Here is a 27,980-nt window from a genome sequence, read left to right on the forward strand (position 1 = left end):
AGGTAACTACATGCCAGAAAGCAGTTGTTTTGGCTAAGTTTTAAACATAAGTTTTAAACACCGTAACGGTGGAGAAAAAATCTTCAGATACAAGTACACCAAAGGGAGTATTCCCTATGTGCCTGGCTTTCTCAACAGTATCCTATCCTAATAGATACTTTCAAAAGGGAGATTTAGGGAGAGAATGAATTCTCTCACAAAAGTACACTCAAGTGGATATGATCATTGTGAGAACCCAAAGATAGGTGTTGGCATCAGGTTTTTCTTCAATATTAGATTTTTATTTTTTATTTTTGTGAAATATCTGTATTTTTACTCTAAACGGCTTAGCACCTGAGATAAAATAATAATAATTTTAAAAAATGTATCTGTTTCTGGAATGCTTAACCACCCAAGTTTTATAGAAAATAATAATCACAAAGTTTCTCAAAAACTTTCTACTTTCTTCTAACCTGGATATTAACATCTACTTCTAAAAATCATCAGATATTGATAGGTAGTTTGGGTGTTCCATCACTTTTTTGTTGCTGCTGTTGTTGTTAAATACTTGAACATTAGTTGTTTTATTTTATTTTATTAATTTTTTTTAATGTTTTCATGTTTATGTTATTCAGTCAGCAAATACCTTTTGCAATCCCATGCTATTTACAGTAGGATCTCAGAATGGAAGACATATCTAAGAAAATATTCTAGCTGCTCCAAATTACTGCAGTAGTTAATGATATAAATATATTTTAAATAGATGCTGGATGCTTTCTTTATGATAACTGAGAATTCTCTGGTTCTCGCTAAAAGTACTTTACCTTGTAAATAACATATACAGTCTGCAGTTTGTTGCCTTCTGACCTCAACTTGAGCCATGATACAGTGCTTTTTTTTTTCCTAAGTCATTTGCATTTTAAAGGGCATTTATACTATATTTGTATTACAAAGACATAGTAGAAAATATATGGGGGAGAAGGGAAAATCATGAGGATGTGGCTGATTTCACTTTGGTAAGTATACATAAAACCTGCCAAATTTGATTTTGTGATGTTCATGTACAGCATACATCAAAAATGCTAGTACATTTTCAGAAAGGAAATCCAAGACAATTCAATGTGAGAAGCTCATTCTGAACTGATATATTAGTTGAAATTTTATGGCTCACTATATATTTCAAAAGCAACATAGAAGATGTTATTACTAATGATAGGGGAAGAATTGTCTTAAGAGAAAAAAATATTTATTGACAAATGTTGACTTCATAATGTGCTTTCTGCCCAAAAGGTCAGAAATATGCAAAGCCATGTATTGATGTTACACTTGTTGGACAAAAGCCACAAAAACAGCACTTTGGAGTAAAAAAAAAAACAAAATACAAATAAATAAAAATTGGAATAACTCTTGGGAAGTCATCTACTCTACTCTTCTGCCAAAAAATAGGATCAGCCGCATTTGTGTCTGTGTGGACAGACGTTTGTTTAATTTGTTCTTTAAAATAGCTCAAGATAGAAGAGTTCTGCAGCCTCCTAGAGTAATTCACTTCAGTCTTTATCTGCTTAATGGTACAAAAGATTTACCTGTCCTCATGTCTAACACAATGTAGATAGATATTAACACCAGTTTTATACATCCAAAATTTTAATGCACGGCATGCAGACAACAATATTTCTGTCCAACACCCCACTAGGTATTCATTTACAGTGGAGTGCACTACAGTAACTCACCCCAGAAGGTGAAAGTAAGGCTTGGGCCTGAGTATGTAATATGACACTAGAATAATGAGGTAGTCTTCAAACATTTAGTTATTTATTTTTTAAATTTGAATGAAGTCGGGACAAGTGCTGTCTCTGGCATTTGCTATCTTCTTTGAGGCTGTGCCTGTGACGGGAATAGTAGTGCATCTTCTACCCCCTCCAGAAAGGAGAAGTTCAGATGCTTTCACAGAATTGCCATCAGCTAACAGTCTTCTTGATCTATTACCTATTATTATATGAAGAAAAGTGAACAAATTAAGAGAAGACTAAAAGGGAACTCATCCTTTTCATGAGGTATGAGCACTATGAACACATACCTCATCTTACCAAAACCCTTAAAAATTGCATTAAATAAATTTAATTAATCTCCTCCTTTTGTTACAGGAAGAAAGGTTCTAAGAGACTGAGGTCAACATAGCAGGTTCATAGATATTAAACAAACAAACAGACTGAGTGATCCACTTTAAGATTGTTTCAAGGTAGTTTAAGGCAAAATTCTTTTTCAAACTCCTTTCACTTTTTCAGTCATATATAATTCTACAAAATGAAGATAAGCTATCTTCCCATGCTTTTCCTCTAATCAATCTGTGTTGTTAATAGCTCACCAGTGAGATGATATGTCTGCGTCATCAAGCCTTTTGATGGACAGCATTTTATCAGTAAGTTGCAGAAGCTTTATAGTAACAAATTCCAAACTTTCTCTTTTATAGGACAAAATATATATTTATACAGTTACTGTCAGAGCTATGCATCAAAAATTTAAAGCGGTATATACATTTCCTTTGAATAAACCCCACTTATATATTTTGCCAAGCTTTCATTGTTGCTATTATTCCTATTGGTTGCAATTAATTGTTTTCTACATCCTAGTGACCTCTGTCTGTCTGTCTCTCCCCCTTCCCTCCTTCCCTCTGTCTCCTCTTCTCTCTCCATTAGTATCTCCTCAGTAACTCCAGGAATCTGGATCAAAACTTTAAGGGTCATTGAATGCAACAGAATGCATCTTCTCAACAGCATAATGAATCAATGGTTTTATTACATCTCATACCTGGCTTAGAGAAACTGGAAAGTATCTGGACATAATAAGAGAGAAAACAAAAACAAAAAAAACTTTTCTATCTTTTTTCTTTTTTTCCCAAAAAACAGTTCTGAATAAATCAACAGCTAATGGCATTGACTATAGTTGGGAGCAGTGCCATGATAGCTCCTTACTTTTCCAGTGAACCTGATTCTCTGCTCAGATACAAAAACACAGCTTTATCAAGCCTAAACTTCCAGTTATGGCAAATTTTTCCATTATGAGAACTGATCAGAAATCTTATCCTAAACAGGTTAAGTGGAGAAGATCCAAATTTTGTTAGTTATCTAGTGGATAAAGTAGATTCATCCGTAAGAATCTCTATCAATCTATGGAAAAAGTTAAAATAAGTTTTTAGAAAAGTTACAGATTTGCTGGCAAGTGAGAAAGCATGGGGTAAATAAAGCTAGTCATATTTTTGCTGATTTGGGGTATCATTTTATCTAACAGAAAATTGGGAAGAGAAAGAAGTTGGGAAAAATACTAATACTTGCTGTGAGACTAAAGGGAAAAAACAGGCTAACAGGTAAGAAATTTGTGAAGATTTGTTGAATCTCATGAACAAAAGAGACGTATAGGGTCTAACAGCTCTTTTGTCAACTGACTGTAACCTTTAAAAATAGTTCTGTTTGTATTTGGATAAATTGTATTTCTGGTTTATCCATAATTTTTATTTTTAGCTTAGTTACCCTTGCTTCTGCAAATTTTCATCAAGTGGCTTGCAGCGTTTATATCACCCTCCTACCTGTTGCCTTCATGCCCAAGGCTTTTTCATATCTCCCCTACCTCCCGATGCTTCAAATGATGCATCAAAGTGTGATGGTAATGAGATCTGTCGAAGCGCTGTGGGGATAACACTTCAGAGGTCTTGTTACTTTTACAGCTGCTGCGGCTGGCTGGGAACAGAGTAGCTTGGTGTGTGGAGGACGGAAATGGAGCAGCAAAGTGAAATTACCATACAGTGAAATGCTGGAGCCTGCATTAGCATCTTTCTTCTGCCTCTGGCAGCCAGGAGCCAAGCAGCTGTGGTCAGAGTGGGACCTAACGGAGGCTCAGACCATGCATAGTGCCCCAGACGGCACTGATCTGATCTGCACACCTCCACATCAGCGCTGGGGAGCAATCTCCCCTGCTGCTCTTGCTCCACACTTCATGTCCAAACACCACCCTTAATGTGAAGAAAGCATTAAGAGATGGGCATGATATTAATATATAAGTATATATATATAGTAGCCTAGGAAATCAAGGACAATTAAATCTTTGTGTGATTACCCCATGAAAGCTAAAACCATTTTGGAATATAGACTTTTATATATCTTTTTTGCTAGTACGTAGTAATTAGTTACCTGCCAATAATGAAAATTTATTACAATTAAAATATTGTTATTTACAAGAACTGCAATAAAAATTAGTCAGAGCTACATCAAGTAATTTAGTAAGCAATTTGGTAGACTTTGTTTCATTGTGGGCTTAATTATTTTATCTGACAGCCTAAGTAAACACTTAATCATACCGACTTCCACACTGCTCATCTTGAAGATGATAAATACAGATTCTAACAGTATAAATACCAAACTGTATTTTCGAATTTCAAATTTGCAGGATGTATGTGACTTATATGACCTCTAAGTGGTCTGATATGGTAAAAAGTGTTTTTAAAAGTTCTTAGCTTACATTGTGCTTTTATAACAAAGGTAAAAATCTACTTCCAAACAAATTTTAAATGAAAGTACACAATTTAACTGAAATATTGACTTTTTAGTACTAAGTGTTCATTTGCCGTAAGGCTGCTATTTCACTGAAGTTTGAAGAGGTAAGGAAATTTTCTCATTGCAAATTGTCAGATATGTGTTGGAAGCATTCTCTTCATGTTTTATAAGCTTTTTTTAACCATAGTTGTTTAGCTACTCCAAGTAATTCAGTTAAACTAAATACTATGGCGTGAATATAAGGTGGACTTTGCACTATCACTTAAAACAATTCTTTGGTCAATGTAGTTTTGTAGAAATCTCAAAGGAGATCATAAAGAGTTAGGGAAAAAAAGAATCAATAATTCTTTACTGTTCATTATTGAACTGACTGAATTATAAAAGAGGATAAATAATAAAGAAATTCTAACAAAGTTATTGAAATTGAATCGTGCTGGAAGGTGAGAAGCAGCAATAATTATTACTAAATTATTTCCTCTAGTCACAAAACAGATGACTTCTTAATTTCTGGCAGCAGCTCAGTTCCTTCAAGGCAAAAGAAGGAATGGGAAAATTATTTTATTGTTGCCCATAGTAACTACATAGACTTAAGTGAAAGAGAAGGTATATTATGCAGAGGGTGACTGAGTACTGAAATTTAGTATACCTTTATTTGCTCTGATTTGCACTCCTTAACACTAAATAAGAAACGGTTTTACCTTTGTTACTGAGAATTATACAGCCAAAGTTTTCCAGCTTTCTGTAGAATTGTCTTTTCAATGGCAATATCATGATAAAGTAAATCTCTGGGATTTACTGAAATTGTTATTGTTTTTTATGTACTCTGTTACTGATTTAATTATATGCTATATCAAACAAATGAGCTGCAGAAACATTTCATACTGAATGTTACTTTTAATAGCCATTTCCGAACAGCTTTTTTTTTTTGTGTGTGTGTGTTCTATGTTTAAAAATAAAAGTTTTTTATTGAGTTTGCTGCAGTTTATTTTCAGAATGACTTTCAAATGCACCGCTTGTCTGCATGTTGAAGTGAAAATGTAAGCAATACCAGTGACAAGCGTATTTTGCTTTTTTGCAGGTTTCAAACACTTTCTAAGGTCATGTCAGTATTGCTGGCCAAGCATCAGTAGTTTATTCGTTGCTTGATTATAAGTGGAATTGTAAATGGAATGAAATAAGATGGATATGGAGGATTACCAACTGCTGTTGGCATACAGCTGCATGCTTAAAGATGTCTTCATTCATTAACAGATTATTTTAGCCTGCCAAGGTTGGAAATGAAATGCAAATCACAGCTTGTACATTTATCACTGTAAGGAAAGCATCCTGCCAGTACTGGTTAGGCAAAGTGTACTTGTAGCTATTAGTAGTCCAGTCTGATTATCGGGCTCAATCTGTTTCTAATGGCAACCTTTGCAGTGACAGCATTGTCTCCATCTGTGCTCACATGAGAGATTTTAAATCTTAGCATTTAAAGTTCTGAAATAACCTTACAGACAAAATTATTTACTTTCTTAGGGATTGTTCCAGCTGGTGTGCAGCAACCTGGTGTACCTGCAACAGGCAAGATGGCCCCTACCTTCTGCTTAGCAAGTAAAATAGCAGTCAGTCAATATTGCCTCTAATTATGACAGGTACTGTGACTTGATTTTTTTAGGTTTATTCTCTTAAACTACCTGTAATTCTCCTGTCCAGCAGTACAGTGAATGATTTTGTTTCTTCACCTTTTCAGAGAGAGCTATTAAGTGCTTTTTAACAAATCTAAAGTGAAAATTGCTTGAGGGAGTTACTGCATATGTCAGGAGAAAAGTGAGGTGGAAGTAGGTGGAGGAAGGAAGGGAAATAGGGAGAAGGAAGATGGAGAGGGCAGTGGTGGGAGTGTGCTTGTTGGTCCTAGAAAATATGAGGTAATATACATGAAACAGGTACATAGCCTAATATTTTGTCTAATTAGCCTAATGCATTTTGCTGATGTGTTTTGCCTGGTATAACATTTTAATTATATATATGATGTGTCAAATATTATTTCGGCTTTGCTAAGTCAAATTATTTATTGACTTTTCTTTTCTTTGTAGTATACTTAAAAATTTAAAAAATACTTAAAAATATATATACTTTATATATTATTATTATATATATACTTAAAAATAATGTATATATATATGTGTGTATATATATATATATAATGTATATATATATGTATATATATATATATACTTAAAAATAATGTTTGTGTCTGATATAGTAGATGTTTTTTTTCTGAGGGGCATTTTTGTAGTTACTGTGGAGGTCAGAAATAATGCGTTAGTAATCAATCAAATTATTATTTGTATAGGCATAATAATGCAAAACAAGATGAGGAAGGTGACAGTTCTTTTCCAGCTTTCACCAAAATAAAATTTGCCTAGCTTTTGACCTGATGCATTTAAAAAAAAAAAAAAATTTCCTGCTTTATCTTGAATAAGCTGTGGTAAATTTACAGATGGAATCCTCCCTCATCAAAGACACATTAATCTATAATAGAAATAGCTATGCTACTTTACAGACTCCAGTAAACTGCTGGAACCTCTACTGTAGTTTAAAGATCTTTCAACACATGTGGAGGAACAAATTCATACTTCACATGCTGCTGGTTTCTTAAGAGAAAACACAGCACTAACAGCATATATCACATTAAACTGGCCTGGCTGGCTTAGCAATGAAATGGGCAAGCTACCATCAGTGGTCTTGGTGGTGAGCTCCAGAAGTAAACATCAGACAGGTCCTAAACTGGAATTTCTGCCATGAGTAACCAACTGCAACTCCAGCACAAGGGGCCCTGGTCACCTTTATCACAGGAGAAAGACTGACTTAGCAACCCCTTGTTGTTCCTGAGTACGAAAATAAGGAAGAATTTGTGCTCTCCCAGCAAACACATGGTGATGGTAGCAAGTGTCTGAGTGTCAGTATGGTAAACATTTACGTATTTGCTAGTATGAAAAAAAAAAAAAGTAAGTGGTAGTGCCAACATGCAAGTTGAAATTAATGCTTACATTGAAAAGTTAAAAAGTAAATTTCAGTATACAATAAAGAGTGCTTTCCATGAGGCCATGGGAGAAATGTAGTTGCTGGAAAGAAAAAGCAAACAAGGAGATGGAGGGGAAGGCAAGGTAGCACTCAGAGTACAAAGTTGAGAGAATAAAAATGGAACAACAACAACAAAAAAGGAACATCAAGAACAACTACTGGGAGGAGATAAGTTTTCATGGTCCTGACTATAAAAAAAATGAGGTTTAAAGTTAAATAAAGAAATGTTTTCAAAAATAGGAAGGCCTGGATATGCATATTATATAATCCTGAATATCTTTCTTTCTCAATCTGTGAATGATATCTGGCAAATTATGCCTTTTGAAAATGTCCTGGTTTCAGTTAGGACAGAGTTAATTTTCCTCCTAGTAGCTGGTAGGGTGCTATGTTTTGGATTAGGATGAGAAGAGCGCTGATACCATGCTGATGTTTTAATTGTTGCAGAGCAGTGCTTACACCAAGCCAAGGACTTTTGAGCTTCTCGCTCTGTCCTGCCAGCGAGCAGGCTAGGGGTGCAGCAGGAGCTGGGAGGGGACAGACCCAGGACAGCTGACCCAAACTGGCCAAAGGGGTATTCCATACCATCTGACGTCATGCTAAACAATATATAGGGGTGGCTAGCCGGGGTGGAGAGGGGGGCCGGCTGCTCGGGGATAGGCTGGGCATCGGTCAACAGGTGGTGAGCAATTGCATTGTGCATCACTTGTTTCGTACACATTATTATTATTAGTTGTTGTTGTTATTATTATTATTATTATTATTATTTTCCTGTCTTAATAAACTGTCTTTATCTCAACTCACAGGCTTCACTTTCCTGTTTCTCTCCCCCATCCCAGAGAGGGAGGGGGGACGGTGAGCGAACGGCTGTGTGGTGTTTAGCTGCCGGCCGGGTTAAACCACAACAGAAAACAAAACAAAACACACACACCAAAAAGGGCAAAACAAAGAATAACTCAATGACAAGGACCTGTATTGGATAGTCTTAATCTCGTCCTGTTTTAAAGTCTGGACATATATCTTTATCCAAGTTTCATAAATGACTAATGCACTGAAGCAGAGGCCAGAAGCCTTTGATATGGAAGTTTAAATTATCTGAGAACTGTGTTAATTAAAAGAAAAAACACTGAAGCAGAGATTGAATATCTGATTTATCCAAATTCTTCCAAGATTTATCAGTTACTGTTGTGCACATTTGTTTTCTGTGATAGCAATTTTGTGCAAGACCCTTCTCCAAAACCAAAGCTCAGCTTCAATGAGAAAGAAAAATGGGAAGAAGAATGTGATCATATCTTCCAGCGTTTAGAGAAGAGCACGAGAAATTCACATTAAATTAGACCCATTCTCTGGAGGTGAGGGTAAGATATTAAATTATTAATATATTTCAAGATATTAAAGGCCAGTGGGATGTTTTGAACAAATAAATATAATTTAATTCTTAATGAATTATCAAAGAAAAAACAACTCCCAAATGACTAGAAGCAAAAATTGAGTTGCTACAATTTAATTTTAGCCTAATTCTTTTGCAAGCAATCTTAATATCTGGAAAAAAAAATGAAATGGTGTTAACTGTCTGGTTAGTGAACAGTTCTAATAATTTTGCTGCAATAAACAAGAAACTAGGTCAAAGAGCTCAGATATAGTACAATAGGGCAAGGTTTAGAATGTCAAAAATTTATGTTATTTGGGAAGTAACTAAAAGGTCACCATTTCATTCTTATGGAGATCTACTAAGACAGAGACAGCAGCAGTGTTTAGAGAAGTTGTAAGAGAGAAAAGAAAATTTTTCTTTTTTTCAACCCTTTAATTTCTCCTTTCTTATGTTTTGAGAACTTGTGATCTTTGTTTTACTCTTCTCACACTGCTCATCCAGTTTTTCTCAAGCTTCTACCTTATTTTGGAACAGTGGGGCCTTCTACTGTCCACTTATCTACTTAGCATTTCTCCTTATTATGACTACACAACCACCTTGGAATACAGAAAATTAGTTCTGTACTGCAAAAACACAACTTTGTTTCTCACATGTAGGAATCAAACAATCACACATTTAATAAGGAAAAAAAGAACACTCTCACATCTCTTTGGTATACTTGTACCATAATCACAAATACGCTCAAAAAATGAATGTAAAGAGGGTGAAAGTAGCAGCCTAAACTCAGCCACATTCAAATTAATCTGAAAGCATGAAATAATCACTGTTGAAAATTATGTCATTAAAAGAATTCAATTAAGATTTGTGACTCACTCCAGTTTTGATTTTATCCCTTCTACTCTAGAAAATTATGAACTATGTATCAAGAGCCCAGTGGGGCTTGGGAAGCAATGATGAACATCCGTTTCAATACGTTTCATTTGGATTAAGACAGTACTGACTCTGTGTAAAAAAATGATTAAGATACTTCACTCAATTTCTTACATATTGCAACAGTATTGCAGTTGACCTATTTTTCTTCAAAGTAGTTTGTTTTGATGTTTATGAAATGTTTTACAAGGTTTTGAGAAAGAAATGTTATTGATTATTTTTCAGGAACTCAATGTTATGGGATTTCATGTTTATGATATATTTTGAGTAAAATATTTATTTTGAAAACATCAGCAACATGTTTCTAACTTCCTCATTTTCCAGCATTTTCTGGTGTTAGCCATAGTGGAAAATCCACAACTGTTGAATTCCTGTATCTGACAGCTACACAAACAGCTCACCAGTGGGAGAATGGGATGTGTAGCTATATCTGTTCTTACTAACAGTTATAGTATTTCTCTTGCTTTTATAGCACCTGCTCTCATGATGTGCTGAGCTCATGAGAAACCAAGGAACCATCATAAAAAAAATTGTTTGGAAGGAGCCTGAACATTGAAGCAAGACTTACACCACCAGTAGCTCAAGAAAGCCTTGGTTGGCTCTGTCTTTCCAAATCTTCAGGGATGGAGATAACTCAGATCCTCTAGGTAAGCCCCTTCTGTACTGCACTCCCTCCCCAGGGAAGTTTTCTTCTTAATGTTCATCTTCCAACGCCTAGTCCTTCATGGTCCACTTTGTTCCCTCAGCCCTTCTCCTTAAACTTCCCATAATAAATTTTGCACATTCCCATAATCTGCTCAAAACATCCTGTGTTAAGCTTGCTCTTTCCCAGGCGACCCATGATAATTTTATTTATGCCTTATCGTTTAGACAGTTCTGGCTGGACCTCTCCTAGCCTCTGAGCAACTCCAGAGACTCACTGGTCAAGTGACCTGAGAGCTGTTTCTGCTGGTGTCTCCATTACAGCCTCATCAGCGTTTATGTACCTGGGTGCTTAATTTATTAATTTTCCTCTCTTTTATATTTCTCTAATGCAAATAACCACTAACTACATATACTCAAAACCAGACTTACTTTCATTCCAGATGTCTTTACCCAAATCAGGGATGGAACTTGCAAGTTGAAAAATATTCAGGAGAAAAGAGGGTCGGGTAACACAAGAATGTGACTTGTTACTGGTGAAACTTATTACTGATATAGTTTCTTTGTTTCCAGGCCTAAACAACAAGATACAGACCTGAAGCAGAGGAAAAGGAAGCCAGGGTATGGTATTTCATTAGCAATCTCTTAATTTTACCAATGGGAACACTCAGTAATCTCACAATCAAATGAGATTTTTTTCAAAAGCAAGATGATCTCTCACTTTCCTTACCAAAACATGTTTTGAGGTAAAGTTTTCTAAATGTTATGAACAGTTGCTATTGCTTGTATGCAACTGTACATCCCAACAAATATTTATGTGCAAACAAAACTAGCAAGTAATTTTTTTTTCCATAATTAATGTTAACTTTATTTTGAACATGTATTAGATTTTTTATTCCACAAATATGAATTACAGACTGTACAGCATGCTCTGTACATGAACTTATATTTACGTTACTATATAACAGATCATAGTTAAGTAACTGCAGAAATATGCAAGAAAAAATAAGAACCATTTAAAAACTGTTTATACACTGAGAAAAACTAAAAGAACTAGAAACAAGCAAACAAAAATGATTCTGTATTCATACTATTTATACAATATTTTTGATTAATTTTCTTAATTTCTTAAAGGAAGATCATAATCAAATCCACATCGGATGATATTTGATCTTAAATATTAGTTCATAGCTTTTTGTTCAAAAGATTACATCTATGATTTCCGTTTTCTGATTCACTATTCACTATTCTGATTCACTTAATTCACTATTAAGTGAATTATTAAATTCACTATTAAGTGAATAAATTCACTATTAAGTGAATTAAGACTCTATTAAGACACTATTAAGACTCATTTCTATATGGGTCCCTTACTTCCTGGAACCGATATGAACTCAAATATCTGCTTTTTTTTTTTTTTTTTTTTTTTTTAAAGACACCGCCTTTACAATTAATAATATATGGAAATAATCTTTGAAAGAAAAAAAGAATTCTGGATTCAACTTTTTTGTTTTCTACATTCAAATAGAAATGCATTTCTTTGCACCATAAAAGAAGCAGCTGGTCTAGTACTGATCTTATTTATGTTATCGTTACGCCAGTGTGTCAATGAAGATCGTATTCTGTTACCGTGGAACCAATGAGAAGAAAATTAGGCCAATTTCTGTGCATAGGCAGCAATGAAGGAACCATTTGGGAATACCACATCTAAAATTAACAAATCTATGTCACATGTGGATCTGCAGTTCAGACTGATCTCATATAAGCTGTATGTCTAAAGGACACCAGAGTATGATCTCCTAATGCTAGATTTTTAAAAAGTCACTTCAGGCTTGTGAAGGCAAACTCTAAAACAGTGAGAGTTTTAAAGAGTTTCATGATTGTGACATTGCTAAAAAGGCTTCCCCCTGCCAAGTACTGTAAGAACATAATTATTCTGTGGAGCTTGTATATTTATAGATGAAGATCTATATCTGTATGTGGAAGGGAAGCGCAAATAAGAATGATATAAAAGAAAATAGAATTCTAGCTCCTAATTAGTGCAGGCTAAGGATCTTGAATAAGAGCAACTCTGACTGATAGGTGTTGGAAACTACATGCAGGTACTACCTAGCTAGTAGATGACTATTTATATAAAAAAGAAAAAAAAAGAAAAAGAAAAAGGTTTGTATGCTTCATGTCACCTTGAGTTAACTTATGGTTTAGCTGATCTAAGCAAGACAAGTTATTTAGGCTCCATTACAATCAAGAGGCAAAGCTATGCACCCAGGAAAGGTATTTTTATTTCATCCATACTAGAGCACAGAAAAGTGTGGTCACAGCAGCAGTGAAGTGAAGAGAAGGAGGGGATACAATCTTGATAAGCAAATGAAGCAACCAGCCACAGGAAGAATTCGTAGAAAATGGCTGCATTATGATAATGGTGCTATATTGATTTTACAGCATCCTGTTAAGGAATCTTAGAAAGATTTTGATGAGAAGGTGATTGTCTGTCTTCTCCCTCCAACATTAATTTTGTCATTAGTTTTGAAAGGTAACTTCACATGAAGTAGTAAATATCTTTTTTTTTTTATATATATAATTCTGAGCATAATGGCAATACAAAATGTGTTGCAAAATGAATGCAGATGTAACTAAATTACTGAAAACACTCTCTTTTTTGTTATATCAGGGCAACTTCAGAGGTGCCAATTGGCTTATAGAGGCAAAGCTAGACACAATTTAGTCTGACTGCTTCGGTTTATCAGTATTAATGTATAAAGAGCACTGTTTGTTGTGGGGATTAGCTGTTGTCTCATTTCACCTCACATTCTGAATAATAAATGGTTATGCATGTTGCCTTCAATATAATTTGTCATATAAACTCTATATAATTATTAAGATAAGATAATATGTACAGTATCCTCCCAATCACTCAACTGCTTCTAAATGCTAAGGGCCAATTAGATTATGTTTGCCTCTGAGATCTGGTAATCATTTGCTGACAGATATTAATGAGTCATCTAAACACACTCAACTTTTTCTCCCATGAAAGAAATACTATTTTTTTTCCATATATATATGAATGTAGTGGTTAATTAAAGTTCAAGAAGTTTACAGCACCCAATGTTTGAATTGCACTACACTTCCCTTCAAAACTATGAGCACTTAATGTGCACTTTTTAAATTAATTGCAAGCCTTACTATCAACATAGTACTTTACTCCATTAGGACAAGATTTTGCTATCTAGCTACTTTGTGCTGCAACTTCCTCTGCAGTCTGGCCAACCAGGATGCACATACATCAGAGGAAAGACCTTCCAAGACATTTACTATGGCAAATGTCTTTTACTCATCATGTACGCTCCTTCCCCTGTGGCCAGAAGCAGAGCTACTACAGCAGGAACATGGGTTGTAGCTAAAAAAATCTATAAGAATTGGTGGCCTGTGTCACTACTTCCAGTTTCAGTGCTACTAGCAACTAACAAGACTAATAGAAACTTCTGGTCCTCTCTGACTAAAAATGAACAAGGAACGGAAGGGGGACAGGAAAACAAAGTTAATCTCTGCAATGTTTAGTCTGTGATTTGTGTAGCTGACCCAGGGTATAAGTAAAGCATGCATAACTGAGTGTCTGAGTGTCAAATAATTTGTTGCACGTCAGTGATAATCATGTTCTATTTTCCTTGCCACATTAAATCTTATAGGATTTGGCTTAAATTTTTTTTTTTGCTGCTGAGAAACTTCAGCATTCATGTTTTTTTCATATATTTTTTTATTCAGGATTTTACTCAGTTTTTAGTATCTCCTGTTGCCTATAAAAATAGAATAAACTGAATACCTTGTGATAACTTAACATATAAAATTTGCATTTCAGGTTGATTTCACTGTTTGTTACATACTTGTATGATCAAATAACTATTTGCTATACCTATAAAATCAGTAGTCTCATAAAGAAGATTTTTTTTTTCATATTTTACAGCTCTGTTACTTTTGATTATGCGAAGTGATGATTCATGAATAGCTTTTCCTCACTTCTGTTTTTCTTAGATTTTTTTTTTTATTATTTCTCCACCCAAACTCCCTTCAACAGAAGAGAGCAGACTTACAGAGGATACTTAGATATTTTTTTATTAAAACAAGAAAACATTACCAGGTTCTTGCTATTCTGTGTAACAGGATCCAGTCCACTTGCCTCTGAATACAGGGCAGTGATTCCGAGCACTACTGATGAATTTCATGCACTGTTAGGTAAACTTTGCAGGAAATACCTTTCTATTGCTTTGTCTGCAAAATTTAACTGAAGCTGGGGAGCTCCTACTTCATCTAAATAAAAGGATAAAAAGACTTATTTTATCAAAACCTCGAGTGATCAAAAGAGTATGAATCACATCAATCATAATCCACAGCAGAGGTTTGAGCTTGATGAACTATACCCCATGAGGTTTGAGACTGAGCTGGAAAGAGACAAAAAGTATTCTTAAATCTGCCACAGTAATTGTTTTGAAGTCTTCATTTACTGCAAGCTCATAGGCTAATTATCATTCTTATTTCTGTATAGGCTTATATTATACATAGCCCCGTACAGTAATGTATAGCTTTGCTGCTACATCAATGAAGAGGCATTTTGTCAGGCTATCTGGATATCCCAGTTTTTTGTTTGTTTGTTTGGTTTGCTTGTTTGTTTGTTTTCACTTTCTCATAGAGAACAGAACAGCACCGTCCTGAAATTTTCAACAAAACGAAACAGTCTGTCTCATGTCACCTACTGATGAGCTGAGTTTGGGAGTGCCATTAACTTCAGCTAACAGAAAATGTGGTGTGACAGGGAGCCAACCATACAACCTGCTCAATTTCATGCCAGACCTCCCATCAGCTTCTCAGCTCTCCTTCTGACATATGCTGTCTTTCCACTGTCAGTCACGAGGTATCTCCTTGGTGTTGAGTGAAAGTGCTACCGGCCACACAAATTTTGCAACAGTTTACATATATCATCTGACAAAATGTATGTAAGAAAAGTCATGTTAATTACTCCCAGAAAGTATAATGTGGTATTTAACAAGCCAGGGTAAAGAAACTTCCTTTTCAAAATGATGCATTTTTGAGACTCATCTCTCCTTTTCATATGATCAGAAGGAATTTAAGTGTGTTACTGAGACATTATGGCAACATAAGAGAGAATTATGTAGTGGTTGTAAACTAGGCTATTCTGATTGTTTCAAGGTTGAGTTTGTTTGTTTGTTTGTTTTAAAGTACTACTTTTTCAAGAATTGCAACATAAGGCTAGTTAAAAGATACAAGAAATCATATCTTTCAGGTAGGATTTTCTGTATTGTGGACACTCATTTTTTTTTTTAACAATTGTGTATTTTTCAACTATTAATTCATATGCATACATATATAACAATGTATATGTATGACTACTGTCCTAGTTTAAATAAAGTTTTCTATTTACTATATGCTGTTGTTCTCTTCCTCCCAGAAGTTAATTAGTAAGCAAAAGGTAACATGCAATCTTTTGTGATTTTTCTAGCTTAGTTTTAATATTATATATTCATTTTTCAAATTACATTTATTATGCTCAGATATTTTTCACGTCCTTCTATATGTATCCTATCCGCCCTTCACTGTTCTCTGAGTTACTGTTTTAATGTAATGCACTGTTTAATGTAATGCTAACTGCAGGGAAACTTTTTCTGATTCAAAATAAGGAGAGAAAAAAATAAGGCTCTTACCTACAAATATAAACATATCATATTTTGTTCTCAATTTACATTAATACCCACTGAGAAACTGGAGGTAAATTTGTCATCACCATTTTTTTGCATGTGTTTTTACTGGCGCTTTTAACTTTCTCTGTTTAGCCACAGCTATTTGAGATGCCTCCCACATTCACTGTAGAAAGCACACTGTTAACTAACTTCTTGTTTAAATGAAGGGCTATGCTGACAATTAAATGCAGGATCGTGCATGCTTCAGTGCCATACCTTATTATAATCAACGTGAGTAGAAGCAGAGTACTGAAATTATGGGGTTTAGTCTGCATCTGCATGGCATTATTATGCTTATCAAGGTGAAAATGTCGATGCTGAAGAATGTAATTGTGTACCTTAAGCTGCAGCGATAGTTAAACTGAGCTCCTGCCTCCACTATTAATGCATCAGAGCATTACTGTTAAGAGGTACTATAACTCTTTAGGTAGGCAGAGCTTTCAATTCATGAATTTATTTCCTTACTCTTTTTTTTTTTTTTAAGACTTTCAGAGATAAGGTTTTTCTTTTAGGGTATTAATTCAATATAGATTTTTCTGATGCATTTTTTTTCCTTTTTAACAAAGTCAGGGACTAGAGAGAATAGTGTATATTTCTATATAGCTCCACTGCCCTCCAGCAGGTCAAGTGTGAAATGAGTTCAGAGACACGTTGACAGTCCATGCGTGAGCTGAAACAACTCAAGCTAGTTATCAGAAATTTGGATCTGTGTCTCTAGTCTGCATTCTTATTATATAAAATCAAATCAAATAATAAAATAATTCAGTGAATTATCTGTTTAGTAGATTATCATTTTCATTTGAACATTGTCTCATTCAAATTATGCATGTCTTATTTGTTGATTCTAATGTTGAGTAATCTTGAACCTTTTGATCTGTTATTCATTTATACTGCAAAACAAATGTGATTTTCTTAATACAATATATTACTTTGTTGTGTTTCATATACGTGTGATGCTTGTAAGCAAGCCATTTGTAAGCGTTTGTACATATGGAGTGTAACATTTCTCTTTACACAAAGGAGGAGGGAATGTTTTGCCTTCCAGAATCACAGCGACTCTCAAACTACTTAGAATATGTGTAAGCCATAGCATTGGTTACAACACATACACATAAATCCAGCCCCATGCCTGCACATTAGATCATATTTACTCAAATGATAATACCACAAATCCTGTAGGTCTCTCCTCTCCTCTCCTCATCACAATTTCCCTTTACAATAGATTTTTTCAAGAAGATAGAGTAGGTATGATAAGTCAACATAATAAACAATTTCTTTTGAGATTGTTTCAATATTTCAATTTCTTGAAAAAAAAAAAAAAAAGAATTTGCACAGGTTTCAGTACTACATGAATCATTATTTTAAACTGATTTACTTAGTTCTAAACTACTGTTTTGCTAGTCTCAATCTGATTTTGCTGTGAAGAGAAATACCAAGGCCACTCAAGTGCCTAAGGATTATGTATTTCATGAAAGTTACTTTTTCTACTCCTTTGTGTAAAAGGAAAATAAAAACGTTTGTCTTCAAGAAGCTTCAGTATCTATGAACTATTCAGGTAAAATTAGTCATAGTTACAGAGAAAATTTCACTTGCCTTTTTTTTTTTTTTTTCAATATCTTGTAATCTAATTGAAAAAGCAGACCACCTGTGCTCTTGAGAAGGTTTAATGAACTAACTGCAGTAATGAAGGAAGACGATAGCTATATATTGAGAACAGACAGAACTCAGGAAAATTAATGCTTCTAGATTTACTCCTGTATAATTTGTGGAAGCAGAGAAGTTACTTATACCACTCAAAATAATTAACAAAAATTCTTCTGCCTTTAAGCATTGAACCTTGGGATCCTTCTCAGTTGCCAAGAGCCAAATTTCTGCTCAGTGTATAGGGATTCATCTCTATACAAACACAGCACAGTGAAAGATTTAATGCGCTGTCTATTTTCATCTTATGGCTATCTTTGCCTGTAGTTTGAGGTCATAAGAATTAGTTAAGGACTCCTTGCCTCTGTATGAGTAAGCTGAGAAAGTCCATTGATCATTAAAGGCTACTCACTGTGGAGTACTGAGGTCTAGACTCACGAATTACAACTGAGGGCATGTCCATTCTGCAGGGAGAAGAAAACTTATAAAGCTAAGCAATAGGGTCAGATTTATATTAAATATTATACCATTAAAAGTCATAAAAATATATTCACTGCCATTTAACAAAAAAGGTATACTGAGGGACTGGGAGGTTTCAAACTCTAATGGGTCAGTTTAGGAATCACAGTTTTCTTAACAGTAAATATAAAGGTTGCAAATGTTGGGTTTGTTTCTGATCTTTCTTGCACTGATATAAATCAAGAATAGCTCTGTGAAACTGATGAAGTAAAACTAATATGAATCAGTATTTTAAAATGAGACACTCTATTTACTCTATTTATTACTGTCAGAACTGCATATCTTCGCTCATTTTATTAGTTATATATCAAGATCAGACTTTTAACCCATTCTAAAATCAAGCCTCATGTTGCAATGACAGACAAATCCTTTCTATTGCATACATTGAAATATATGTGGGAAGCTATTATGAATTCTGCAGTCTGCATTTCTTGCTTATTTTCTCTTATTCCCCATGTAGGGTTAGAGTCGTCTATGCAGGTCAAAACCCATATTTCTGTACAGGCAAATCTTATAACTGATCTCTATGAGTCTTAAACCATTTGGGACAGAATCACAGAATGGTATAGGTTGTAAGGGACCTCTGAAGACCACCTAGTCCAACCCTCCCTACTCCAGGAGGGTCACCACGTCCAGAAGTTTTTTGAATTTCTCCAAGGATGGATTCTCAACAACGTCTCTGCACAACCTTTCTCTCCCACAGGATCAGAATCTCACTATGGGCTTTTACAATGTATACCCTTTGGTTTTCTAATAAAGCTATTTTTTTCACATAGATACGCAAAGACATCACATAAATGGGGCACAGGTAATAATAATACATCATAGGTACTTACTGCTGGCAGTAAGGACCCTGGTCTCCACCAGGGCAGAATATATGTCCTCAAAGATATTGCCTGTTCCTTCCCACTGGCCATCATGGGCATATGTAAAATGTTCCCAGATTAATGGGATATGTTGTAATGCAGGGTGAAGCATCTCAGTGTCATATAGCTGGAGGGAAGGTTTGTGCTGCACATGCCCTCGAGTCATGTGTGACAAGCCAAGTGAGGGGAATAGTCTGTGACATGACATTGCTTTGAAGCTACTATCAAGTGCAAATAGGGCTCATATTAAATAAGTTCCTGCTAGGAGCTGTCAATTTTTATTTGTTGTCTTTAGGTTTCTACAAAAAAAACTGTTTTGGTTCAATTCTTGCAGCAGCCACAAAAGCATCAAAATGATGATTTCGTTCTGGGACCAGAAAAATAATGGTTTGTATGTTTTTCAATTCAGCTTTAAGTTTGGTTTGATTATCTAAAGCCATGATGTTAAAGTATCAAGCTTATCTCTGCCAAGATCAGACCTTATAAATTTTTATCTAAACCCTACACTTTACTAGTGTATGTAACCCCTCTCTGCCCTTCCTGTTTCTCTTCCATTAGTAAACTGCTGACAAGCCATATTTGATTGTCTTATGGAGGCGAGAAGATCAAATATGTACCAAGTATTAACAAAAAGAAAGAACGCCCTTAGGGAAAAAAAAAAAAAAAGAAAGCAGAACATGAATTCAGTTGTACTGGTGAAAGGATTGTCAGTCATCGTGAAAACCAGTTCAGGGGCCTTCTGCCACTGGGAGGGAGCAGGGCTTCTGGCATGGATATGGAGGAACCTCTTTTGGGAGATTTTGGGACCTGTCCTTGTCAGTCACGAGCAAGGTAGAGGGAGGTGCCAGGGAAAAGAGGGGTGCTACTTGCAAACATTTTGTAGCTGTTTGTTCTGTCTGGCTTTCTCACAAGCTGACGGTAAAAATCCTTCTCCAGCATATGCCGTTACACAGAACCCAATTGCAGTCCCTATCTGCTTCCTGCTTGTTTATTCTTTTCCCATGTGGTTTGACTTCGCCTTTTTTTTTTTTTTTTTTTTTTTTTTTTCTAGTCAGGGCTGCAGTCCAGAGAATGAAATAAATTAAAATGGATTGTTAGACCTCTGGAATAATATGAACACAAATTTTTGAATTGTAACTATGTGAGTGGTGGTTGGGAAATTAGGTAGGGGACTTAATTTACAAGAAGTCTGGCATCTGATCAAGTAGAGACCATTGCAGAATTACTAGGAGGGATGTGCAAAATATTCCCACAATACCTGTCTTGCTTGTGTGCTACAAGATACAGAACAGGCTGAGTATCATAGTGAAAAAAAATAAATCATCATTTAAAAAACAGATTTGGTCAATACATAAATAGACAACTAAGAACAGAATTTTGTCTTGGAATTTTGCTCAGAAAGTAACATTGCTTTGAATGACTTCTATTAATATGCTTGCATTTACTGTTTTCTGCACAACTACAAATAATAATAATAAAAAAAATATTCCAAACAATCTTCTGTCTAAAGCTAAGCCTTCACTGGTATTCATGATTTTGGTCTCCCTCCTTAGTTTACATTGGCAGTTTACATTACAAAAACATTCATTCACTGTTAGGTCCTCTTCTGTCTTCATACTTAGCTAGAACTCATCTGTAGTACTGGACAGAAAAAACAAAGCAAATATAGAATCAAAGAAATAAAAAAGGAATATAATGAAAGTAAAGGTATTCTTGAGCGAAAGAACAAGAAGAAGAGGTCAATAGTCTTGAATTATTCACAAAAGGTCAGTCAAACTCTGGTTCATTTAGCACAATATATAAGTGGTCTGTTTATTCTGATAATGCAATTGCTATATATATATTTATATATACGTACGCTAAATGAAATATTCAGAAAGCTTACGAAGAAAACTACAGCCTCAGAGAGAAACATTTATCTTGAACATGGAAGAAAAAAAAAAAACTTTAGAAGTTAATGGTCTTGCCTCTGTCTGCATCAATACCTCTTGAGTCAGAACTTTCTCATTTTCATTGGGAGTTAATATACATAAATATTAAATATATATATATATACATGAACACATATTGAACCTTCATCTTTCCAAGCTGAATAATGCAGCAATTTCTTTTAATATGAATGAAACTCTGACTTGTGCCTGACTTGAGCTTACTTTGAAACAAAAATTCTCTGGCACCTTGAGAGGAACGTAACTTCCCAGCTGCTGTCTTGACCCAGCTGACAGGTAAATCAGGTACAGCTTTGTTCCTCCAAGGTTATCCTTTCCAGAGGTAAGTTTTCTGTTTGGTATGCAGGCTTGAAAAAACACCCTTTGAAGACGTGACATTGTCTTGCTTTTGCAAGATCTTAAGCTTCTTTAAACTGTGATGAATTTTGGGTAAAAGAGTTCTAACCACCAAAGAATTCCTTTAAAGCCATGATGTTCTCTGTTGTTAGATCACCTTGTAAAACCTGCAGTGGAGAATTAAAGCTCTTGTCCGGTGGTGTACAAAGCTTTGGCTAGGCTTACAGGCCTCGAGGTGACAAGAAAGGTATTAAATATTGAACTTGTAAGTGTTGTTGTGTCAGTCACTGTAACAAACTCTAGTGCTAATTTGCTTCAGCTTACAACCTAATCCATTACTGATAGACCAAAGCAAAGTAAGAAAACAAAACATTTTATTATGCATAAGTTTCTTATTATAGAAGAATAATCCATCCAGAAATATTCAGAGATATAGTAAATATTTTCAAGTTTAGATAACGTGCTTGCCATCATAACTGGCAGAATTGATCTGGCTGAGTATTCATTTCACAGATCAGAATTATCCCTTCTCACAAACAAGTTTCAAATAGACATACACCCCTTCCTTTTCAAATATGTAGAAGAGTAGCTGATACAAAATACACTTTCCAAGCAGGTTAATTTAAAATGTATTGGAAGGAAATATGAGGTTTTAGTTGGGGAAAAAACAAACAAACAAAAAACAAACAAACAAAACAAACAAAACCACATATCAGCTTTCAATCCTCTCTTCTGGAACTGTACTTATTAGACACATAACCTCAATAAATATGATAACAACATTATATTGCTAGCATCTTAACAAACTTTTTCCCCCCTCCCCCCAACTCTCTATTGTAGAAATCTCAAAATTTGGTATTTGGTTAACATATTTGGTGTCTGAGCCAAAAGGAATTTTAAAGTCATTTCATAAGACGTGAATCTAATACTTCTCAAATACCACAGCTCACTGAAAATTGCTTTATCTTATGCTGCCATTTGCACCTCTGTAAAATAAATATTAAAAACTGGAGTGGAATGTCAGCAGTTTAGATGGTCCTTTTTCTGTGGACACTGCAGTTCACATAGACACAGAAACCACAGACGTTGTTCACCAAAACACCTGTGAAATAATGGCAGAGAAGTATGAGTGATGATAAAATAGAGGTTGTAGGTTTCTTACATTTACTAAGGACTGTTTCAGATATGCTCCATCTACTTGAGTTTGTTGCATTATGAGAGATGAGATGAGTAAACTAAGATTATGCTCCATGGTACAGTAATGTAAAACCTTAGGAATCAACAATGACTTTAACTACAGCACCATTGGCAGTTAAGCATTTCTGATTTCTATTCATTTGGAAAATTTTTCTACCTGAGTTCAGCTGATGTGTGCCCCCCCCTGCCCCCCACCCGAGTTTGTATTATAGCAGCAGAACATGCATGCGAGGTGCAGAAAGAAGCATTCTAGTAAACTTCCTTTGTGGATGATGATAGTCTAAAATCATGAGAATGGTTCTAGTCAAAAGATGATAGAATTATTCCATTTCCAAAGCCAGGAAACTGGAGTACATAATCTATTTTACTGATGGAGTGGGAAGTCCCTTAATAACCACAAAAGTCAAATAAGGTCATCTATTCCAGACGATTTACCATGAAGGAAGCACTTCATTGAATCCCATATGAAGACAAGCCATTATTCAATATAAGAGAAAGTTTTACAAATATTTTTTAAATTACTAATATGATGAAATAATTTATATATATATATATTTTTTTTTAGGAACTTACAAACAATTTATTGAATCAGCTTGATATTAAAAACTGTTTATATTCTATACCAAACTTCAAAGGGCTGCAAGGAACCACTGTCCTAGCCTTCAGTACTAGCCTCAACTAATCCATTTAATCATACAGCAAAATAAAGCAGGAACACTTACTAAGTCATACACAACAGGAAACACATACAACATTTTAGGAAATGTTGCCTTTTAGCTGAGTTGCTCTGATGGCATGAGGGGGATTTGCTCCTTCAAATCCACACAGCAGGAGGATGCATACATACTTGCATGATGAGAATCCTGCTTCAGTTGCTCATTTTTTTCACTGAGTACTGCTGTCTACATTAAGCACTGCAAGGTAATTTATATATAGATACAAACTATACCACTGTGATGCATTTCTATGGTTTCCTAAGATGTCATCGTTACTAATGCTGAGGCTTTACAATCATCCTAAACTGATCTAATGATGAGTGTCTGCTTAAAGAAGGAAGGGTCTTGCCCTCTCCTCATTACATGCCCATTCCTATGTTTTGCCAGCATCAGAAGTTGTGTCCTCACCTTGGAGTCGATCAAGAACACGCTCAGACTGACTTTTTTATTTTTTCCCCAAAAATATACATCAGCCCTGTGAACCCTTTTCACCGTGTATCAGCCCAACCAGCCCTTTTCACCATGTAATCCCATTAGGGTAACTGTGGGTATAACCAAGGATGAAGGAGCAAGTGGCAGGAGTAGAAACAGCGGTTGGGAATGCCCTGTTGTATTTTGGCCTGTGATTTGATAATCACAGTCACTTTATGTCCAGTGTCCTGGACTGCAGTGCTATCTGTACCATCTCTAAAATGATCTGCTTTTCATTGGCAAAGAGAAAAAAAATATTTACAGTGCAAAAAGCTTACAATTTAATTTGAAAGGATAATTAGCTAAGCAATTCATGACTGTTTTGTTTTTCCCTATTCAGTTATTACCACCTCAAAAAAAAAAAAAAAATGTTATTTATTGTGAACTCTTGAGCAAAAATCCAGGCCAACTATCATACAGCACATCAGGCTTACTGACTTCATTGGTGTAACTTAGGTAGCCATGAAGGTGGGCTGCAAAGAAGCCCACTTACAATACGAGAACAAGCATACCTTGGAACGCAACTGGAAAGAGATTACAGCATTGTACTGGGAGTGAGTTTTACCAAAGAAGGCCTACTTTGCAGGTATATATAATTATATAAATATTTAATGTGCTTGAAACAGAGACAGTAACATTGAAAAAGGAAGTACAGAAACAACAACAACAACAACAACAACAAAAAGAATGAACAATATAAATATGAAAGAAAGTCAAGAGGATAAAGGAAGGTAAGAAAGTGAACAGATGAATGGAAAAAGAAAGAGATAAGCTTAAAAGGGGGGGTTGCAACTATATGGTTAAATGGAGTGAAAATGGAAAGAAAAAGGAATTTTAAAAGCCTGAATTTAAAGCCACATCTTTAAATTTACCTTTTGTGGGGGAGGTAAAAAATTAATTGCTTAGCCTTAGTCCATAATAAATGTTGCTATAAGAAATTCAAAATCAAAATTCCTTTGTAATTTTGCGGACCTTTTTTTTATATAAAATTACTTTGGATTTCTACAAGAATACTTAAATATTATTTAAATATTTACCAAGTATATCTGCAAGCAACTAAAATAGATAGCAACCAAGAACTCATAAATTTCTTTACATTTCACAGTGCACATAGTACAAAAGTTTTATAGGCAGCAGATAAATTTCCTTGATCTATTGCTGAAATCTGAATAAACAAATAATTATGGGCTTTAGAAAGTTTTATTTGTTTGTTTGCTTGTTTGTTTGTTTATAGTGGAATATTAATATGGTAAGCTTAAAGCAACATATTAGAAAAACTTTATTATAAATATATAATTCAATTTGATTTTTAAAAGCTATCTTGTTTTTTCCTTTTATATTTTTTGTGATTATAACCTATTTTTTATTATAGCATAATATAGTGAATATAGTAATAATATAGTGAATAGAGTGAATATAGAAAATAATATAGTGAATATACATTAAAGTATGTAATTATTACGTTAGATGTTCTTTATATAATTGATTAAAAATGATGAGAAGTGCTCTAAAGACACAAGGTAAAAGAGTATTTCTTTCTTTACTACAGAACATAAGAAGTGATCTACAGAGTTAACTGGTGCTATGGCAGAACTGCCTAATGCTTTCTCAGAATGTTATATTGCATATCTAAAAGTTCACATAGGGAATTGATGTGGAATAACTAACATGTTGTAGTTCTTAACTTACTTCAGTGTAACTTCAGAGACAAGCCCCTAGGCTAAGCTGGTAAATATAGCTTCACTGCAGCAAAACTTCCTACAGAAGGTAAATTGTTACTGAAGTAAATGAACATAAACAAATGATTTGTTGAACAGGAATGGAGTCAACTATTTAGGTACAATTAAATGTTTTGTTGAAAAAGGAGTTTTAATATGAATGACAGATAAAAATATGATTGATTCAGAACTTTAAGTGCACTGAATGCTTTGGAGTGGTTTTTAGTTGAACAATCCCTGGTCATATGAAGAAGGCTGAGGTACTCAGTGATTTTTTTGACTCCATCTTCACTGGCAAGAGCTCAAGCCACATAGCCCAAGCCCCAGAAGGCAAAGGCAGGGACAGGGAGATCGATGAATTGCCGACTGTAGGAGAAGAGCAAGTTCAAGACCATCTAAGAAACCTGAAGGTGTACAAGTCCATGGGACCAGATGAGATGTATCCACGGGACCTGAGGGAACTGGGGGATGTAGCTGCTAAGCCACGGTCCATCATATTTGAGAAGTCATGGCAGTCTGGTGAAGTTCCCACTGACTGGAAGAGGGGAAACATAACCCCCATTTTTAAAAAGGGAAAAAAGGAAGACCTAGGAAACTACAAGCCAGACAATCTCACCTCTGTACCTGGCAAGATCACGGAGCAGATCCTCCTGGAAACCATGCCAAGGCACATGGAAAATAAGGAGGTGATTGGCAACAGGAAACATGGCTGCAGTAAGGGCAGATTGTGCCTGACAAATCTGGTGGCCTTCTGTGATGGGTTTACAACAGTGGTGGATAGGGGAAGAGCAACTGACATATCTACCTGGGCTTGCGCAAAGCATTTGACACTGTCCTCCATGAGAGCCTTGTCTCTAAATTGGAGAAACATGGATTTGATGGATGGACCACTCAGTGGATAAGGAACTGGCTGGATGGTTCCACTCAAAGAGTGGCAGTCAATGGCTCGATATCCACATGGAGATAAGTGGATGATCTTTAAGGCTCCTTCCAGCCCAAACCATTCTGTAATTCTATGAATATATAAGATGGATAGAGACTGCCCCTAAAGTCTCATCTTAAAAAAAAAAAAAAAAAAAAAAAAAAAAAAGAGCTTCCAGACATGGACTTGCTGGCAGTTAGACATTTTGTATCCAGAGCTATAGAATACCAGGGCCCATTCTCCATTTTGGTCTCAGTCACAGCATTAAGTGATAATACTAGTGTAGTAACATTAGCATGTTTATCAGTCTGTCTATCTATCTATTTATCTACCTATTCAATATCAGATCTGACATCAGTATCAGTACAACTAGAGGCTCAAAGTAGTATTCATAACAGATACCAGTTTCATTGTTCTAATACTAATTGTGAAACCCCAGTTTCACTGGGGGGGGGGGGAGGAGGGGTTGCTCCTTTAAAAGATATGGAAAGGAAAGTGATTCTGTGTCTGTCTGCACATATGTATTCAGGATGGTGTAAATGACAAGAAACAGATCCAGGTGCTACTGATGCTCAGTGTGCAGACTGTGTGGGTATCTTCTATCTCTTGTTCTTATTCTCAAGTGTGTTCCTTAGGGGTTAAAGAACATTTTTAATGTTAATTGCTCTGCTGAGAGGGATCCTTAAAATTTGTTCTTGCACAATTACCACTCTACAAAAGCAGTTTATCTGGTACTCATCGCCATTGAAGCATACCTTACCTGCAAAAGTTCTTCAGCTTTATGCACTGGTGCATGGTTAGGCTAGGACTATCCCAAAAGGTACTGATTTTCAAATGAAAAGTGATAGAAAACCTTTTACAGACTACCTGATGAAAGTGTTCTGATTTTTCAAAGTGCTGAACACCATTATATTTAGATATGAATATTTCCTCTTTACCAGTATAAATTCCTGACTTTAGGTATCCATAGTAAAAGAGCTATTTTTTCAGCTTCTATTAACAAATAAATAAATAAATAAATAAATAAATAGATAAAAAGCCTATTGAGTAGTGCCAATGTTTTCCAAACTGATTTGCAACTAACAATACCAATACTTGCTGTGTTAAAAAAAAATAAAATAATGCTAGCCTTTTTAAAAGGAAGCCAATGGTGTATTTCTGTTATAAAAAATAATACAAAATGGCTATTTTGAAAGGTGTCTGGAAATGTTTGTGCAGAGCTGGTGTTCTTCTAATGTTCTTTTCATAGTTTTCTCTTCAGCCTAAGATATTTGGTAAATTTCTTGGTTTTGTTTACCTTGTATTTTGAGTTCCTTACTTTACTGATTAATCATTTTATTTGCAAAGCACATTTTTGATTTT

At 35.0% G+C, this 27,980-nt stretch overlaps 2 long non-coding RNA genes across 2 annotated transcripts; both read left to right on the forward strand.

Moving 5' to 3' along the window:
• The first annotated feature begins 2,142 nt into the window (after positions 1-2,142).
• Positions 2,143-3,327, forward strand: LOC121069663. Its single transcript, XR_005819545.1, has 3 exons — positions 2,143-2,218; positions 2,340-2,398; positions 3,268-3,327. It is a non-coding gene; the product is annotated as an uncharacterized LOC121069663 (long non-coding RNA).
• A 4,911-nt stretch (positions 3,328-8,238) lies between these two features.
• On the forward strand, positions 8,239-15,125 carry LOC121069732. Its single transcript, XR_005819581.1, has 4 exons — positions 8,239-8,271; positions 10,364-10,538; positions 11,107-11,154; positions 14,495-15,125. It is a non-coding gene; the product is annotated as an uncharacterized LOC121069732 (long non-coding RNA).
• Positions 15,126-27,980: the final 12,855 nt, after the last annotated feature.

Source organism: Cygnus olor, chromosome 4, assembly GCF_009769625.2.
Source record: "Cygnus olor isolate bCygOlo1 chromosome 4, bCygOlo1.pri.v2, whole genome shotgun sequence".
In the NCBI taxonomy this organism is placed as follows: Eukaryota; Metazoa; Chordata; class Aves; order Anseriformes; family Anatidae; genus Cygnus; species Cygnus olor.